The 18,674-nt window shown below is 40.8% G+C and overlaps 1 long non-coding RNA gene across 1 annotated transcript; it reads left to right on the forward strand.

Annotated features, from left to right (window-relative positions):
- The first annotated feature begins 350 nt into the window (after positions 1–350).
- LOC125804765 (uncharacterized) lies at positions 351–1,115 on the forward strand. The gene is made up of 2 exons (XR_007440947.1): positions 351–494; positions 997–1,115. It is a non-coding gene; the product is annotated as an uncharacterized LOC125804765 (long non-coding RNA).
- The last annotated feature ends 17,559 nt before the right edge of the window (positions 1,116–18,674 follow it).

Here is an 18,674-nt window from a genome sequence, read left to right on the forward strand (position 1 = left end):
TGTAATAATAAATTTAGAAAAATAAAATAAAATCCCTTTCGAGCTTTTTTGTATATCAATTCATGATAAATGCTCATAACAAGTAGATAAAAAAATACATTGAATTTAAAAACTTTCTTTTGGAGCATTTATGTTGGTCTATACATCATGAAAATTTGAAATGTTCAAAGACCTTTCACATTCACATTCATGTTTTTCTAAAAATGGAAAATGCCACCTTAGCTGCGGTCCAATCTGAAGGGAGCTGCCCAACTAGGCAGCATTTGCAGGCAGCATAGGCGCGCTCCCGAGAAAAGGACTGTCCCATTCGGAAGGTAGCATGTGCTGCCTACCTGGGCAGCTGGCTTATTTTACCCCGATTCTGAAGGCAGCGTGAGATGTATCCTTCACGGCGAAGGCAATCCCATGATGCATTTCACCAGCTCAGAGTTCCAGCGCTCAGATTTAAAAACATGGCGGACGGAGCCGGCCTGCCACGGAGTTTCTGTACAAATGTAAGTAATTCCCTCCTGTATTTCCACTCACCGCTGCGTGGGTTTATCAAACTAGCATATTTTAGACTGTTTTAAGTTGTTTTCCATCGTTGTTTTCGCCTGTATTTCATTTAATGTAAGACCTGACCGGCGGAAGCTACCGTTAGCTTATCGCGCTAATTTACCGGGTAAGCTAACACGCATCTAGCCGACTTACAGAGTACCAAATGCGGCTGCAGCGCTGAGGAAACCCCCGCTAGGAAACAAAGATACCCTGGCCGTCCAGTATAAAAAGTTTTAACTGTTTTAAGTCACTGTTACGTATAACTAAGTGATTTACTGTGTAAATAGTGTAAACGTGTAGAATAACCTGTAATTTAGTGATTTAATGCGTAAACAGTTTAATTGTTAGAGGGAATAATTAGATTTACCTGTAACTGAGTGATTAATTGTGTAAATAGTGGAATTATGAGCGTGTTCTCCATAAACCACTGTTACTAATTCAGATTTGTTTTTTCCACAGGGATGAACGTGGGCCGGGGAAGGTGAACGCTGGTCAGACCGGCTGGAGGCAGCGTTAGCTCCCTTTATGAATATATATTTTTTTCTTTGAATGTAATAAAGTTTTCTCTCTTAACATTATTATTTTTGCTTGCTGTGTTTTATAGTCACTATGCTTATTGTAGTATCACATCTCAACTAGTGGGTATGGGTAAATAAATAAATAAAAAGTTTATGAATCATGTGTTTTATGCAACTAAAAGGTAAAGATAAATTAGCTGACTGTGTATGAATGTACTATTGTGTGAAACGTAGCTTAGTTTGATTATTTAGCTCTGATGGCTCATACAAAATATTTATTATATTATGGTTTCATTACTCATGCATTTCTATGAAGCATCTAATCAAAAATAAATTAAATACATAAATAAAACTGACCATACTCTGAGAATTAAGTGAGGAAAAGTGTAGAATTAAAGTAAATCATGAATATTTAAATATATGTAATATTTGGATGAGTAAAAGAGAAATAGCTGCCGCTGCATTGAGATTTATCCCGAGGTAAGTGATCATTAACTTTAGTTATTTATAAACAGCTCACGAGCACAGCGAGCTAGACGTGATGACGTATGCTGACTCCAGAGCGTGTCCCGAACGCGCTGCCTTATAAGATCCCTTATGGGTGAAAATGCTGCCGAACGAGGGAGCTGCCTTTGAAGGCAATGACTAACCTAGGCAGCTCCCTTCGGATTGGACCGCAGCTAGTGTTTTACATGAAATTGTCAGTATACACTGTAAAAAAAATATGGGGCACTATTTTCAAGTGTAATAAAGAGAGTTTATCCTGATTTTGTTGGAGTAACTGTCTACTGATTTTGAGGCAATGCTGTGAGGATCTGATTCAGCATCATTCAGAAACAAGAGTTTTATTGAGGTCAGGAAGTTCTTCAACCACCTTTCCTCCAACTGATCTGAGTACTGCCTGGAGGACCAACCATCATACTAGAAAATACTAAAAGGTTCATATTTAGTCCTATTGTACTGGCAGTAGCTGAATGGGTTTATTAGAAGGAGTCTCCACAAACATTTAGATATATAGTGTAGTTGTCATATAGCATTTTGATTTTATTCCATGAAGCTGAACTTGTTTATGTACCAAGAATATCTAAAGCTAAATAACTAAACCATTAGCTAAGCTGCTAATGATTAGCCTGTACAGCTAGAGCCTGAAGAGGAGCATGAACATGGCACAGATTTGTAGGATAAATAAAGAACAAAATGAAAACTTTAACTGGGCTCTTTTATGCCGCAGGGCAAAGACAGATTCTTTGAAATCCACATTCTGTACATTTATCTGGTTTGAGCTCCACTTTCTTTTCAAGCCAGTTGTGGAGTTTACCCATGAAGAATTGTTCAGTGTCCGCTAATGTACAGTAGCATTGGCTGAGACTTGGCATTAGACATGCAGAATTTGGCCTAACGTGGTTTATACTTGGCAACCGGCGAGTTGGCAAAAGTAGCTTGGTCAAATTTCATTATATTACTCAGAAACCGGGGTATTGGCAGTGTGACTCTGACTAATTCCCATATTACACTTAATAACCAGAGTGTTGGCAAAAGTGATTAAGACTTTTATACTCAGCAACCGGTGTCGCACCTTAGCCTCTGTCTCGTGTCTTTCCTTTTTATTGCTCCTTTCTGCTCCTGTCCCCTGCTCTCTTGTTTTGTTTACCCCCCCAATGTGCTCCATGTGAAGCACATGGCTCTGTTTTGTGTTTGGTCTTGTGTCCGCCCTGTGATCTGTAACCCCTCCTGTCTCATTTGTAACCCCGCCCTTCTCATTACTTCCACAGGTGTCCCTTGTCTGTGCCTGTTCATAAATACCCCATGTGCTCCTTTACTCTCTGCTGTGCTTTTTTATGTGTGTGACCCTGTGTCTTTATGTAAGATCTAGTTACAACCGTAGAGTTGGCAAAAGTGACTTGGACTAATTCCCATATTACATTCAGCAACTGGGGTGTCGGCAGATGCACCTTGGGCCGATTATCTTGTGATACTTGTGCTGGCAAAAGCGTTCCAGTACGATTCTCATATTATACTAAGCAACCACATTGTTGGCAAAAGCAACTTTTTTTTGTATTATAATCAGCGACTGGGGTGTCGGCAGATGCACCTTGGGCCAGGTGTCTAATGATCTTCATGCTGGCACACATGCTGACTCAACAACCAGACAGTTGACAAAAGAGGCTTGGGCCAATTCCCATATTATACTCTGCAACCGGGGGGTTGGCATGAGCTGCTCTGGCTGATTGTTGTAAGAATATCTGGAAATGGAATATTGGGACAAGCCATTTGGGCCAGTTCTTATATTAAATTTGCCAACCGGGGTGTTGGCACAAGCAGTGCTGTTCTATTCATATTATTATACTTTTCAACAGGGTTGTAGGCACATGTGGCTCTGACATATTTGCACATTATACTTAGCAAAAGTGACTTGGGTGAATTCGTATGTTAGCAACTGGGGTGACGACAGATGCACCTTGGGACAAATGTTTTATGATACTTGGCAACCGGGGTGTTGGCAAAAGCAGCTCAGATGTACTGTAAGCTGAGCATTTCGTTCCCAATCCAGTCAAGATTCAAACCAGATCTGGGTTGATGCAACTCAAACTCAGCTTGTGGTATTCAGCCTGGAAATGGTCCAAGGGATTTTTTGCTATCTTGGTAGTGTGTTACTAAAGCTCAGCAAAATCTCTGCATGCGCTGTCTCTTCCAGCACAGGGTGCTTACTTATGTGTTGTGGGCTCTTAACACTGTGTCAGTGGTCATAAAAATGTAATAGTCTCCTGAAATGGGGAAAAGAGTCAAATCAATGAGAGCAATCTGTGGAGGTCGAGTCTGAGATTGGAGACTCGCAATAGAGATGAGTGAGGGTGAAATGGTATGCTTACTGGCACTTTTATCCCAGTGGCCTTTAGGATGTGATGAAACACACACACACACACACACAGGTTCTGTGTCTCTCTTAACTCTCTCTTTCCTTTTAAGGAGCAGCACTTTATTGTGAACAGATTTTCGATGCAATGTGAAGACAGACATCCCACCTCTACTGGAAGTTCAGGCAGTCTCCTGTATATTAATGGTGGCTCCTTGACACCCAGAAATTACACTGTTGTACATGATTAAATGTCAGGAGTAAAGGACGATGAGGGGAGATGATGATCATCCAGCTTCCTGACCTCACTAAGGCTCTTGTTTGGGCTGTGTTGATGAATGATGAATTTTTAGTTTTTCATTATTGTCCATAATTTCAGGAAAAAAAAAAATAGGTAGATTATATGGAGCCAAATCAGGGACAAAAGTTTTGTTAATTAAAATAAATAAATAAATAAAAATAATTTGTAACAAAGTTTGAATTTTGAAAAATACAAAAATATATTAAAAATAAAAATAAGTGTATCAAATTCTTGTGTATATTGATATTTGAGATATTTTTTACGTGCAGATTTCATGTTTTTTGCAATCAGGTTTTTTTCACAGTTTCAAACTTTTTTTTGCAGGGTTCAAATTTTTTTTCACTTTCAGATCATTACAGTTTTCAGGTTTCAGACTTTTGGCCTTAATCTTACATGGGGGTGTGGCATTACGGGAAAGGGGCGTGATATACGGTTGAGGACCTACTCTGGAGAACCCTGTCAATGTGCCTGTGTAAAAATATATGTCCGTACGTTCTCCCGTGCGCTAGTGTTTGCTGGACTGACCTCAGAAAGTTAGTTTTATTTTTGATTTTCGACTTTTCAAAAAATATTTGATACACTTATTTGTATTGTTAATATATTTTTGTATTTTTCACAGTTCAAGCTTAATACTTGAACTTTGATTTTCAGATTTTTATTTCAAATTATAAAAATGGAAAAAATATCTATTTAAATTCTCCTGAAATTTGTTATGTAAAAGGGCAGAAATAAAAAAAAAACTATAAAACTGAAAAAAAAAAGTTCTATTTTCGAATTTAGATTTAAAGGAAAAAAATGTAACTGATAAACTTTAAACTATTTTCTTCTTGTTTGCAAATGTCATTCTTGGTAGAAACACCCCCACCCTCACCCCACAGGACACTGCTTCATTACCAGTTTACTATTAACATCAAATGTAGCATCCTCAGTAGCTCTTGTGCTGTTGGGGGAGCTGCTAGAAGTTTGTCAGGAGTTTTAATGTTATGGCTCATCAGTTTATAAATCTAAACAAACATGTCTGTGTGTATTTTACAGTATCTGTATGAATACAGTCACTTCATGAACCTTTTTGTTTTAATTGTTCACATTTCTCAGTGGCAAAGTGAAGTCATTATAAAGAAGACCCAGCATGTTCACTACAATCTCTTAGCAGCTTGTTAGATCTTTCATAATCCAGCAGATCCAAAGGTGCATTGAGAGCTTTGCATTTTAATGTGGTTCTTCAGAATTTCTCATATCATTCAGGTTATTATCCAGTTTCACAATGAATTCAAGTCATTTGGAAGCAAATTCTGAATAGAAACTTCAGCTATTGCATCTGTAGAGGGGGTCAGTAGTTCAGTTTCTTGAACATCAAGTGCTCTTTAGTCAATAGATGGAAAGGGAGGTTCATAAATTCTGCTGCTGAAATGAAAAACAGTATGTGGAGGGCTTTAAAATGAGAATAATGAGGAAATATGTGACTGGGTGAAAAGGCGAAATGAAGGAAACCTATATCTCTATACATACGTATATATACATTTAAATTGCTGCAAAACTCACATGCAGTTCTGTCTAAAAATATAAAAAATGTGCTCTGATTAGATCAAAGAAAGGGCTTTGCCCACAGCCCTAAAATAGGACCTCAGGGGCTACTATTGGGTAGTGTACCTCTTGGTGAGAGATCACTGACTGCCTCTACAATGAACTCAGACAGCGCAGTTGGCAGACTTAGAGAGGGGGTGCATTATTGGACTGTCACATCAACAAATTGAAATCATCTCGGCCGACCATCAGCCAGCTCCCATCACCTTTATTTGCAGTGGTGTCTTGAACAAGAACTCTGGTTTGCTATGGACTGGAACTGCCCTTTTCCTGAAATTATGTGTTTGTTTTAAGCCCAATGTAACGGAACACAGACCGTCTAAAAAAATCCACTTTTGTCTCGTCAACCCACAAAACATTTTCTTAAAAGCTTTGGAGATTTTGTATTTGGTAAATGTGAGATGGGCCATTGTGTTCTTTTTGATCAGCAGTGTTTTTCGCCTTGGAACTCTTTAATAAAGACCATTTTCATCCATTTTTTCTTTCTTATTATTAAATCGTCAACACTGCCCTTAACTGAGGTAAGTAAGGCCTGCAGGTCTTTAGATGTTGTTCTAGGTTTTGGACCTCCTGGATGAGTTGTCCATGTGCTTTTGGAGTAATTTCAGTAGGCCAATAATTTCTGGGAAGGTTCACCAGTGTTCCATGTTATCTTCATTTTTAAATAATAGGTCTTAATGTGTTCCAAAAACTTTAGAAATGATGTGGTAACCTTTTGCAGACTGATAGATGTCAACCTGTTTTGGTGTTTCTACAGATTGTGTTGATTTTTTTCTTTTTTGAGATCTGCTTAATGTTGTCAGACAGGTCATATGTAAGTGATGTATTGATTCTACAGCTCTGACTGTAATCAAGTCTGGTTGTGGTTGTGGTTAGTAAAATTTAACTATATTAAAAATTGTTTGATAAAAAAAATATATATTGTCATTTAGAGCATTTATTTGCAGAACATTTGCAGAAATGGCTGAAATAACAAAAAAAGATGCAGAGCTTTCAGACCTCAAATAATACAGAGAAATCAAGTTCTTATCAGAAAATAAATCAAAGTTCAAATTATAAAGAGTTCAGACATCAATAGTTGGTGGAATAACTCTGTGCTTTAATCAGTTTTAATGCATCTTGGCATGTTCTCCTCCACCAGTCTTACACACTGCTTTTGAATAACTTTATGCCTTTACTTCTGGTGCAAAAATTCAAGCAGTTTAGCTTGATTTGATGGCTTGTGATCATCCATCTTCTTCTTGAATATTCCAGAGGTTTTAACTGGTCTCTTATTTTTTTCCAGAGCTGTATATATATTCCCCATGTTTCCACATGGTAGACATACCCATATACCAGCCAATCAGATAACGGATATGTAATAATTAACAGTGATATTTATAGTAAAGAAGAATATGTGAAAAAACAGTGTACATTGTTCATTCCTAATAGAGGCTAAGGCCACCTTTGGTTCCTGGCTCCCTGCACTTGTCTGCTCCAGACAGGCAACCTGATACTTGTTATTCCAGCCTGAAAATAAGCTCTATTGCTAAATGTCAGCAGCATGTGTGTGTGCTTTATTCTACATGGGGCTTATGGTGTCTCATTAAGCTTTGCCTATAGCCTGTTAGCCTGTCATATCTCACAGCAATTAAAGCAGCCTATGGGAATGCGGCTGTAGTCAAACTGATGTGAGGTCAAAGGCCCCTCCACGGCGAGGGAGCAGAAAGACAGAGGGAAAGGCCATTATCTCCGGAATCTTCCCTCATTCCCAGGTGTTCCTCCTCACTGCAGAAAATAACCACCTGAGATCAGCCAGGAATGGAGATGAGAACATAGAGAACAGAGGTGTCTGGGGGAGAAGCCCACCAGAATCTAATTGTTAACAGAATACTTCAGACTCAGTCAAGGCCCAGAGGATCTGTTCTGACTGTCTGTAGGCTTGTAGACTCAGCTATTGTTTATATTCTAACTTCCTGTCATCTTTATTTAGACAGCTTAATTAATGAATGTGGCAAGAACCTTAACAAAAAAGCATTATAAGGTTGGCATGCATGAATAAGCATGACTGAAGCCTGAATGCAGCACACTATGGTGGTCTAAAGCTGGGTATCAACTATACAGGGGTTGGACAATGAAACTGAAACACCTGGTTTTAGACCACAATAATTTATTGTTCATTGTTTCATGGCTAAATTGGACCAGCCCGGTGGCCAATCTTCATTAATTGCACATTGCACCAGTAAAAGCAGAGCATGAAGTTTCAATTAGCAGGGTAAGAGCACAGTTTTGCTCAAAATATTGCAAAGCACACAACATTATGGGTGACATACCAGAGTTCAAAAGAGGACAAATTGTCGGTGCACGTCTTGCTGGTGCATCAGTGACCAAGACAGCAAGTCTTTGTGATGTATCAAGAGCCACGGTATCCAGGGTAATGTTAGCATTCCACCAAGAAGGACAAACCACATCCAACAGGATTAACTGTGGACGTAACCAAAGTAAGAGGAAGAGGAAGCTGTCTGAAAGGGACGTTCGGGTGCTAACCTGGATTGTATCCAAAAAACATAAAACCACGGTTGCCCAAATCACGGCAGAATTCAATGTGCACCTCAACTCTACTGTTTCCACCAGAACTGTTGGTTGAGACAATACATTATTGTGGTCTAAAACCAGGTGTTTCAGTTTCATTGTCCAACCCCTGTATATAGAAGGTTAACCTTATAAAGTGGCCAGTTAGTGGAAACACACTGTACTGTAGATGCTCTTAACAAAGAGCACAGTGCGTATTCATGGTGTTTATTATTTCACACTATTGAAAATTCCTTGAACCTTGTACAAAATCACTAAAACTTTAAATGAATATGATTGAAAAGCAATGAATAGGCCGCACTGCAGCTGCTCTACCTGTCACGGATGTCGTGTGGCAGCATTGAGTTGGATCATGGATGTGATGCTATACTATACCTGCCTGTGTGTTCTTTATATTCCTGTATGAATGTACTGTGTGCTGCTCATGTACTTTTCCGGCCTTATGAAAGAACTTATTCAGCCAGCCTTGAATCCACTCTTAACACTAATACCACCGCACTCAGATGGCTTGATGATGAATGTTCCTGTTTTACAGGAAGTAATAATAATAATAATCTGTGTCTGTATGTCTGTCTGTTCCTCGGTAAATGAAAGAAAGAAAGAAAAAAAAACACTCTCGTTCTATATCCAGTCCTCCATTATCCGCCAGTAAAATGATTCCATCTCCAGACCCGCCATCCACACCACCCATGGCCTCTCGACATTGCAAATGTGCCCCGCTTCCATCATTACGCCTCCAGTGAACCTAAAATGAACTGAAATCTTCCCATATTATCGGCTCTCCATTCTGCATCACTCTTTTTTTTTTCGTTTTTTTCTTTTTTTTTTTACCCATAACCCCCCCCTTCCCCTCCCACTCCGATGGTCGGCCCTGTACTGCTGGATCTGACCCGACTGACTTGCGCGACTCTGTGATGTTGTGGAAGCCTTTGATGCCGTTTTTTCCCCCTCCCTTTGGCTTGTGCAGGTGGATGAGTTGCAGTGGCTGAGCTCAAAAGCACAGTGCCCATTCCCACCTTTCACCGCCGCCACTTTGAAGCTCGTGTCATGAGCTTCTCTCCAGAGAGATGAGGCAGCCTAATGCACTACCACACCTTCACAAAAGAGTATGGCTCTTTCATTTATTCCCATATCTCAATCATCCGCACACTCGTTTTTCTTTTTTTTTTCCCCCCCGTTTCCTGTGCTGTGGTGCTGCACTGTATGGGTCTTAATGTACTGTAGGGTACAATGCACTGTTTACTGAGGTTTAGTTAAGGCTAGGCAGGCTACAGGAACTCCGCTGTATGTGATACACTGAAGCAGGGGTTTATTTAAACTACTGTATCTCCAAGAAACCACATGCATTTCTGCTTCTTCATTAGTCACTCTTCTAGCTTAATAATAACAACTGAAAACTCAATTATTGCATTGTTTTATAACACAGTTACTGTTGAGTTTTGCTACATAGTTTGAACACACAAACTGTCCATTAGACTTGATGAATAGACCAAAAGAAGTTTTCCAAAATTATCCGAAATATACACTTTACATTGATTTCCATGAAAAGTTGTTGTTTTGCAGATACATACAGTATATTACATTACATTACATTACATTACATTTTGCAGACGCTTTTGTCCAAAGCGACTTACAATAGTCAAGTACAATGTAAAATAAGTTTAAAGGAAAAACATCTTTGGATAGGGATAAAAGGAGGACAAAGGGGAATAATAGGATAGAGGAGTGAAGGAGAGGAAGAAGGAAATGAGGTTAGAAGTAGTTAGTGTGTTAGAGGTGTTAAGAGAGTAAGTGCTCTTTGAAGAGCTCTGTCTTCAGGAGTTTCTTAAAGATAGCGAGAGATTCTCCTGATCTGGTAGTGGAAGGTAGTTTGTTCCACCATTGGGGAACTCTGTATGAGAACAGTCTGGATTGCTTTGTGTGAATGTTTGGCAAAGCGAGGTGAGGTTCACTGGAGGAGCGCAGCGGCCGGGAGGTAACGTAAGCCTTCAGGAGCGAGTGCAGGTAGGAAGGAGCCTGTTCTGTCATCACCTTGTAGGCGATTGTAAGAGTTTTGAATTTGATGCGAGCATCAACTGGTAGCCAATGGAGCTCAATGAGCAGCGGGGTGACATTTTGGCTGGTTGAAGACCAGACGTGCTGCTGCGTTCTGGATCATCTGGAGTGGTTTTACTACACAGGCCGGGAGGCCAGTTAGCAGGGCATTGCAGTAGTCGAGGCGTGAGATGACGACCGCTTGCACCAGGAGTTGGGTGGCCTGTTGCGTCAGGCCACCCAATATTGACAAATTTGATTGACAGATTTGTTTATTTGGCTGTTTATTTTGGTAGGTGATTTTAAACCTACCTTGTTTGGATGTTTAAACACGTTCAGTGTGGTCTGAACCTTCAGAATTTTATAGTTGGGTCCAAACCAAAGAACAAACAATTTAGTCCAATCAAAAAAGTTTTAACCAAGCCATAATTCATAAATTTGGACCAAAAATAAGAAAAACATTGTAAACTAAAGTGTTTTTTCCTCCACAAGTCCCTGACCTAAACCCAACTGAGCTCAAGCTTCACAGTGTGCAGGAAAGGCAGTGTTACGTGCAAGTCTAGCCCTAGGGTGCTGGATATGTTCTGTGTGCTCTCCCTCTCTGTGTGTGTGTTTTTTCATGTTTCTCTGCAGGTTGCAGTCCACCTGACCTTCATGGGAGGAGCCATGGGCTATAAAAACCTGCAGTCACCACCAAGATGGCGGCTAGAGCTCACACAGGAAGTGGGGCCTACTGTGTGTGCTTCTAGTTCCCCTGCTACCTTCACTACCACCTTCATTATTACCATCACTGCCATGTGCTTTATTCTGAGTGTTTGCTCTTGTAGTCATTCCTTAGGGAATATCTTTCAGTCCTGTTTGTGCCAAACTTATACCAATTTGAGGAGTCCAACAGGTAAGGTTAAGGCGCCTTATACATTTCCATCATGTAGCTGTCTTTGTGTATAGATACATTAGGTTAGCAGGCGGGTGCTTCTTTTGTACTTATGTTGTTAGTTTAAGTAGTAGTTTTTATTTTGTTCTTTTGTTTAGGATAAATAGTTTAGATTAAGTTTATGTTTTGTTTCTTTCTTTCCTTTGGCACCATCACCGTTGGCTCCTCTTAGGCCTTAAGACTCTTAGGCCTTGGTATTGTTTAAAGTTGATGTTTGGCAGTTTTAAAATAAATCACTGATTGTGAAACATCTAATTCTGGTCTGGTCTCCTCACTTCCCTTCTGTTCCCTTTGTTGCAACCATTTTTAACAACGAGCCAACTTGGGTTGTAACATATTGGGGGCTCGTCCGGGATAATTTTGGGAACAGAGTGTGTGGTGAGTGGACTAGTACTAACTGTTTGGTGGTAGCAGTAGGTTTTGTTTGTTTGGTAGCTGTAGTTTGTTGGGATGGCTTTGTCTGGTAGTCTAGCTGCATTTGTTCAAGCCCCTTCAGTAGATTTACTTAATGTCTGTAGGAAGGATGTTTTGTTGGAGATAGCGCAGCACTTTGGTATTTCAGTCTCTAAATCTTTGGTTAAAAGGGAACTAAAAAGGATGGAAGGTTTGGTAGACTTGGGTGTTTTAGCATCTAGTATAGAAGGTGATACTACAGTAGCGAGTGCTACTTCTGCTTCTTCACCTATTTCTGAGAAGCCAGTTGCAGTTACTCCTGCTTCTCAACCAGTTGAGCCTCCTGTTGTGCAGGAGATTGTCCAAACGTTACCTGGAACACGTGCTACACTTCCACGTTTTGATCCTTTTTCTCCTTTGGAAACTGGGTCAGATAGTCGGGAGAAAGCTTTAGTAAAGGTGAGGGTTGCACGGCTGCAGTTTGAGTCTGAGGAGAAGCGTCAAAAGTTAGAGATGGAGAAAGAGCTTGCAATTCGGCGTATGGAGTTAGACGTTGAGCGTGAGGTTCGCTTGCGAGAACTGGAGCTTGGGGTGAAGCGCTCCACTTCAAACCCAGTTGTACAGAAGGTTTCTTCTCCAGCAGTTGTAGAGCTAGCTGCTTCTGAGGCAATAGAGGCCTCTAGCCAAACTCCATGTCCTTCTACATCTTCTGAATCTCACTCTTCATCTCTTAATGTGAGTAAGCTTATTGCTTTAGTTCCGCCTTTTAGAGAAACTGAGGTAGACACATATTTTTGTGTTTTTGAGCGCATTGCTTTAGCTTTAAGTTGGCCTAAAGATTTGTGGACACTACTCCTACAATGTAAGTTGACTGGGAAAGCTCAGGATGTTTTATCCTCTTTGTCATTAAATGATAGCTTGGATTATGATACAGTTAAGACTGCAGTGTTGAGGGCTTATGAGCTTGTACCTGAAGCCTATAGGCAGCGCTTTCGTAATTGTAGAAAGGGTTCTTCACAGACATTTGTTGAGTTTTCTAGGGAAAAGCTTCAGCTTTTTGATAAGTGGTGTGCTGCTAGTAAAGTGGACGATTATGATAAACTACGGGAGTTAATCCTTTTGGAGGAGTTTAAGACTTGTTTACCTGAGAGTGTTGTTGTTTATCTAAATGAGCGCCATGTAAAGACTGTTTCAGAAGCTGCTGTTCTAGCTGATGAGTATGTGCTTACACACCGAAGTGTTTTTAAGCCAGTGAAGTCTAAGTCAGGAGAGGTGAAGGCTGCTGCAGAACAGCCTCAGCCTCGTCAGTCCAACTTTCCTACTCGCTTGTCACGTGACCAAGCTGAGTGTTACTATTGCCATAAGCCAGGGCATATAGCTGTTGATTGTCCAGCATTGAAACGTAAACAAGAACGTGAAGCTGTTTCAGGTGAAGTCAGGAAAGGAGTGGCTTTTGTAAAAACTGTTGACCCTGTGTTGGATTACAGTGTAGGTGATTTGGTAAGTGATGATTACAGGCCTTTTGTTAGTAAAGGATTTGTCTCTTTGGGAGATAAGCAGAGTCCAGTACAGATTTTGCGTGACACTGGGGCAGCATTAACCTTGATGCTTGCTGATGTTTTGCCTTCTCAGCCAGAGCTTTCTTTTTGTGGGTCACATGCACTATGCCAAGGCATTGACATGTCCTACATGAAAGTTCCATTGCATGAGGTTTATTTGAAGTCTGATTTGGTTTCTGGTCATTTTAAAGTGGGAGTCTGTTCAGCATTGCCTGTAAAGGGGGTACAGCTAATTCTAGGTAATGATATCGCCGGTGGCAGAGTGGTTCCTGTGCCAGAGGTTATAGATAAGCCTAGTCCTAATGGGTCAGTGGAACATTGTTCTGCAATTGAAAATCTTCCCATGTGTGCTGTTACTCGTGCTCAGTCTCAAAAGTATTCTGATGCACCTTCCCTTTCTGATACGTTTTTAGCTAGAGATAACCCACTGATTGACTTTTCAGTTAAATTGATTCCAGTTAGTGAGTATTCTGATGTCCAGAGGTCTGCTGGAAGTGATGCTTCAGTAAGTCGAGAGTGCTTGATAAAAGCTCAGCAAACTGACCCTAGTTTGGCTAAGTATTTGTCTTTGTCATCTACCAATGTCCTTGTAGACAAAAAGGTTGGCTTTTATTTTGAACAGGGTGTGTTGATGAGAAAGTGGACTCCACGTGAGAATGAAGGTGTTGATGATGTGTGCCAAATAGTTGTACCTTCTGACTACAGGCGTCAGGTGTTGCAGCTAGCACATGATCATCCATGGTCTGGTCATCTGGGCATAGCAAAAACCTATGCTCGAGTGCTAAGGCATTTTTTTTGGCCAGCATTAAAGCAGGATGTGACAGTTTTTTGTAGGTCTTGTGATGTTTGCCAAAGAACAGGCAAGCCAAATCAGGTGATTCCTTTGGCTCCACTGCATCCCATCCCAGCAGTTGGAGAACCGTTTGAGAGAGTTCTAGTAGATTGTGTTGGTCCGTTACCTCGTACTAAGTCTGGTAATCAGTTTTTACTAACAGTTATGTGTGCTGCAACTCGCTTTCCAGAAGCATTTCCACTTCGGAAAATAAGTGCACCCTCTGTGTTGAAGGCATTGACAAAGTTCTTTTCAATCTTTGGATTGCCTAAAATAATTCAGACCGATCAGGGCACTAATTTCATGTCCAGGGTGTTTTCTCAGGTCATGAAAACACTGCAGATAAAGCATGTTGTGTCCAGTTCATACCATCCTGAGAGTCAGGGCGCACTTGAGCGATTCCATCAGACTTTAAAGTCCATGTTACGCAAGTACTGCCTAGATTCAGGTCGACAGTGGGATGATGGGGTACCCTTTGCACTTTTTGCTACTCGAGAAGCAGTCCAGGAGTCTCTGGGTTTTTCCCCAGCACAGCTTGTTTTTGGTCACTCAGTGAGAGGTCCTTTGAAGTTGCTGAAAGAGTCCTTCCTTTCAGACAAAAAGGAAGAAACTAATGTCTTAGACTATGTGAGCAAGTTTAGAGAGCATTTACATGCTGCTTGTCAAGCTGCAAAAACTGCTCTGTGCTCAGTTCAGGGAAAAATGAAACAGCATTATGATAGGAAAACTGTCCCACGCCAGTTTCAACCAGGGGATAAAGTCCTTGTTTTGTTGCCATTGCTTGGGTCTTCACTGTCTGCTAAATTTTCTGGCCCATATGTAATTTATCAGAAGCTAAGTGAGACTGATTATGTGGTAAAAACTCCAGATCGGAATCGTAAATCACGAGTCTGTCACATCAACATGTTAAAGTCCTATGTGGACAGAGAGGTTCCGGAGGTCATGAGTAAGGACCAAGTTAAAGTGTTTTCGCTTTGTGAGACTGCAGTGCCTGTTGCTGTATCTAAGGTAACTTCTCAGGAAAGTTGTGTACAGGACACAGATGGTCTTGTTCCCCCTCAGGTTGGTTCTGTTGGTGCTTGTATGTCGAACTCTGAAATGTTGTGTAATTTATCACCTCTTACTGCACATTTGACAGAGAAACAGCAAGCTGATATAGACCACTTGATTAGAAGTTACCCTAGTATTTTTGGAGATGTCCCCACTCAGACTTCTGTTGTTCACCATGACATTGAAGTCACTAGTAATCCTATAAAACAACATCCTTATAGAGTTAATGTCTTTAAAAGAGACATAATGAAACAGGAAGTAAGCTATTTGTTGAAGCATGGTTTAGCTAAACCCAGCTGTAGCCCATGGAGTTCACCATGCGTGCTTGTACCTAAACCTGACGGAACATCTCGTTTTTGTACAGATTACCGGCGTGTAAATGCAGTTTCTGTCTCTGATTCTTTCCCACTGCCCAGAATTGATGACTGCATTGACAGTCTTGGATCAGCAAAGTATGTAAGTAAGCTTGACCTTTTGAAAGGTTACTGGCAAGTGCCTTTGACTACAAGAGCTTCTGAGATCTCTGCTTTTGTTACTCCAGATGCGTTAATGCAGTATACTATAATGCCGTTTGGCTTAAAAAATGCACCAGCAACATTTCAAAGACTGGTAAGCATTGTTTTTTCAGATGTTCCACACTGTACAGCTTATTTGGATGATTTGATTTTGCATTCCGTCAATTGGGAAAGTCATGTTGAGCTGTTGGATACAGTTTTTCAACGTCTGTCTACTGCCTCTTTAACTCTGAATCTTGCTAAATGTGAGTTTGCACACGCTACAGTTACATACTTGGGGAAACAAGTAGGCCAGGGGCAAGTTCGTCCAGTTCACGCCAAGGTTCAAGCCATTGCAGAATTCCCTGTACCTTTATCACGCCGTGCTCTTCGTCGATTTTTGGGAATGGCTGGATACTATAGGTGTTTCTGTAAGAATTTTTCTTCTGTTGTTGAGCCCCTTACTACCCTATTGAGTCCCAAGCAATCTTTTAAATGGTCTGCTGAATGTCAAGCTGCATTTGAGCATGTGAAGGCTTTGTTGTGTTCTTCTCCTGTTCTAGCTGCTCCAGATTTTAAGAAGCCATTCAGCTTGGAGGTCGATGCTAGTGCTGTAGGTGCAGGAGCTGTACTGTTACAGCCAGATGATGTGGGAGTTGTTCACCCTCTGTGCTACTTCTCACGTAAGTTTAATTCCTACCAGTTGAAGTATTCAACTATTGAGAAAGAAGCACTAGCTTTGTTATGGGCACTCCAACATTTTGAGGTGTACGTTGGTTCATGTATGTCACCTGTAAAGGTATACACTGACCATAACCCCTTAGTGTTCCTGTCACGCATGTGTAATTCCAATCAGCGGTTGATGCGTTGGGCTTTATGTATGCAGGAATTTAATGTGGACATCATCCATAAGAAGGGCTCTGAGAACATTGTTGCTGACGCCCTATCTCGTGCAGACTGCACTTGATGGTGCATGATTTTCTTTTAGAACTTATTTTGGGAAGTTCTATCTTTTGTGGGGGGGTGTTACGTGCAAGTCTAGCCCTAGGGTGCTGGATATGTTCTGTGTGCTCTCCCTCTCTGTGTGTGTTTTTTTTCATGTTTCTCTGCAGGTTGCAGTCCACCTGACCTTCATGGGAGGAGCCATGGGCTATAAAAACCTGCAGTCACCACCAAGATGGCGGCTAGAGCTCACACAGGAAGTGGGGCCTACTGTGTGTGCTTCTAGTTCCCCTGCTACCTTCACTACCACCTTCATTATTACCATCACTGCCATGTGCTTTATTCTGAGTGTTTGCTCTTGTAGTCATTCCTTAGGGAATATCTTTCAGTCCTGTTTGTGCCATACAAACTTATACCAATTTGAGGAGTCCAACAGGTAAGGTTAAGGCGCCTTATACATTTCCATCATGTAGCTGTCTTTGTGTATAGATACATTAGGTTAGCAGGCGGGTGCTTCTTTTGTACTTATGTTGTTAGTTTAAGTAGTAGTTTTTATTTTGTTCTTTTGTTTAGGATAAATAGTTTAGATTAAGTTTATGTTTTGTTTCTTTCTTTCCTTTGGCACCATCACCGTTGGCTCCTCTTAGGCCTTAAGACTCTTAGGCCTTGGTATTGTTTAAAGTTGATGTTTGGCAGTTTTAAAATAAATCACTGATTGTGAAACATCTAATTCTGGTCTGGTCTCCTCACTTCCCTTCTGTTCCCTTTGTTGCAACCATTTTTAACAACGAGCCAACTTGGGTTGTAACAGGCAGCAACTATTGTTCAGCACCTCCAGGAACTCCTTCAAGACTATGAGAAATCTGTTCCAAGTGACTCCATGAAGACACTCAAAGCAAGACTTTAATGTCTTCAATATAAAATTTACAATGGAAAAATCATAAAAAGAAAGAAAACATTGAATGAGAAGAGGTGTGTCCAAATCTTTGACTGGTGCTGTATATGAGGACAAGAAGATGTTACAAAGTTCTTTAGTCCAGGTCAATAAACTGCAGTATGAAAACAAAAAGATCTGGACAAAATGTACAATACACAATGTAACAAACTCAAACTTTTTGGTGTAAGGCTAAGGCTGTGTATTAAACTAAATTAAACACTTAAATGTGTTCTACTTGCTAGTTCGAATCCCAGTCATACAGCTTGCCATCAGCTGCCAGAGACCTAAGCGAGCACAATTGGCCTTGTTCTCTCTCTGTGGGTAGATGGGGCTCTCTTCCTTCATCACTCCAAAGGGTGATGTCGATCAGCACGAGGCATCTGTGAGCTGATGTATCTGAGCACGCTGGCTACTCTGCCTTGCTACATCAGCAGCTTAAAAAGAGGTGGTGGCTGACTTCACATGTATCGGAGAAGGCATGTGCTAATCTTCACCCTCCTTGTGTTGTGGCATATCTAGTGATGGGAGATATACAGCTGACTAGAATATAAAAAGGCTAAAAGCTAACACTAGCTGATTTGGTTAAGTGGTGTTTAGATGCAGGCTAATTGGAGCCAGTGACACTGTGGGCAAGTCAATGAAGCAAGTGGGTGATAGGGTAAAGGATAAACCTACCAGACCCTGCTGTGGTCTCTTTAGCTGGCTAACAAAACCCCACGTGACTGTATACCCAGAGGACCCAAAGAGAACAGCACCATTATCCAGTAAGCCCCAGGAATATTAAAAAAATTCTTACTAATCCTTGTTACAGTCTTAAATGTTAGGCTAGGCTAAGCTAAGCTAAGCTATGGGGTTACGTAGGTGTCTTAGTGATGAAAACCAGCCAGCCAGAGTACATTTCATCTGTTTTTCCACTGTAAAAGTGTGTTTAATTCGGTGGTAAACTAACAGGTTGTTAACTAGGCAGATAAACCCATTTTTAAACACGTTTCTGTGTGATATGAAAACTGGGGTTACTTCAGGATTTCTTTCAATGCAAAAATAAATGAATAAAATGTTCATGTGCACTCATTAAACACAGCAGGCCTACCTTTTCTTCTCCTCATAAACTGATTTCAGAAGCCTGACACAAGC

The sequence above is a fragment of the Astyanax mexicanus genome, chromosome 10 (genome assembly GCF_023375975.1).
Source record: "Astyanax mexicanus isolate ESR-SI-001 chromosome 10, AstMex3_surface, whole genome shotgun sequence".
NCBI classification, from domain to species: Eukaryota; Metazoa; Chordata; class Actinopteri; order Characiformes; family Acestrorhamphidae; genus Astyanax; species Astyanax mexicanus.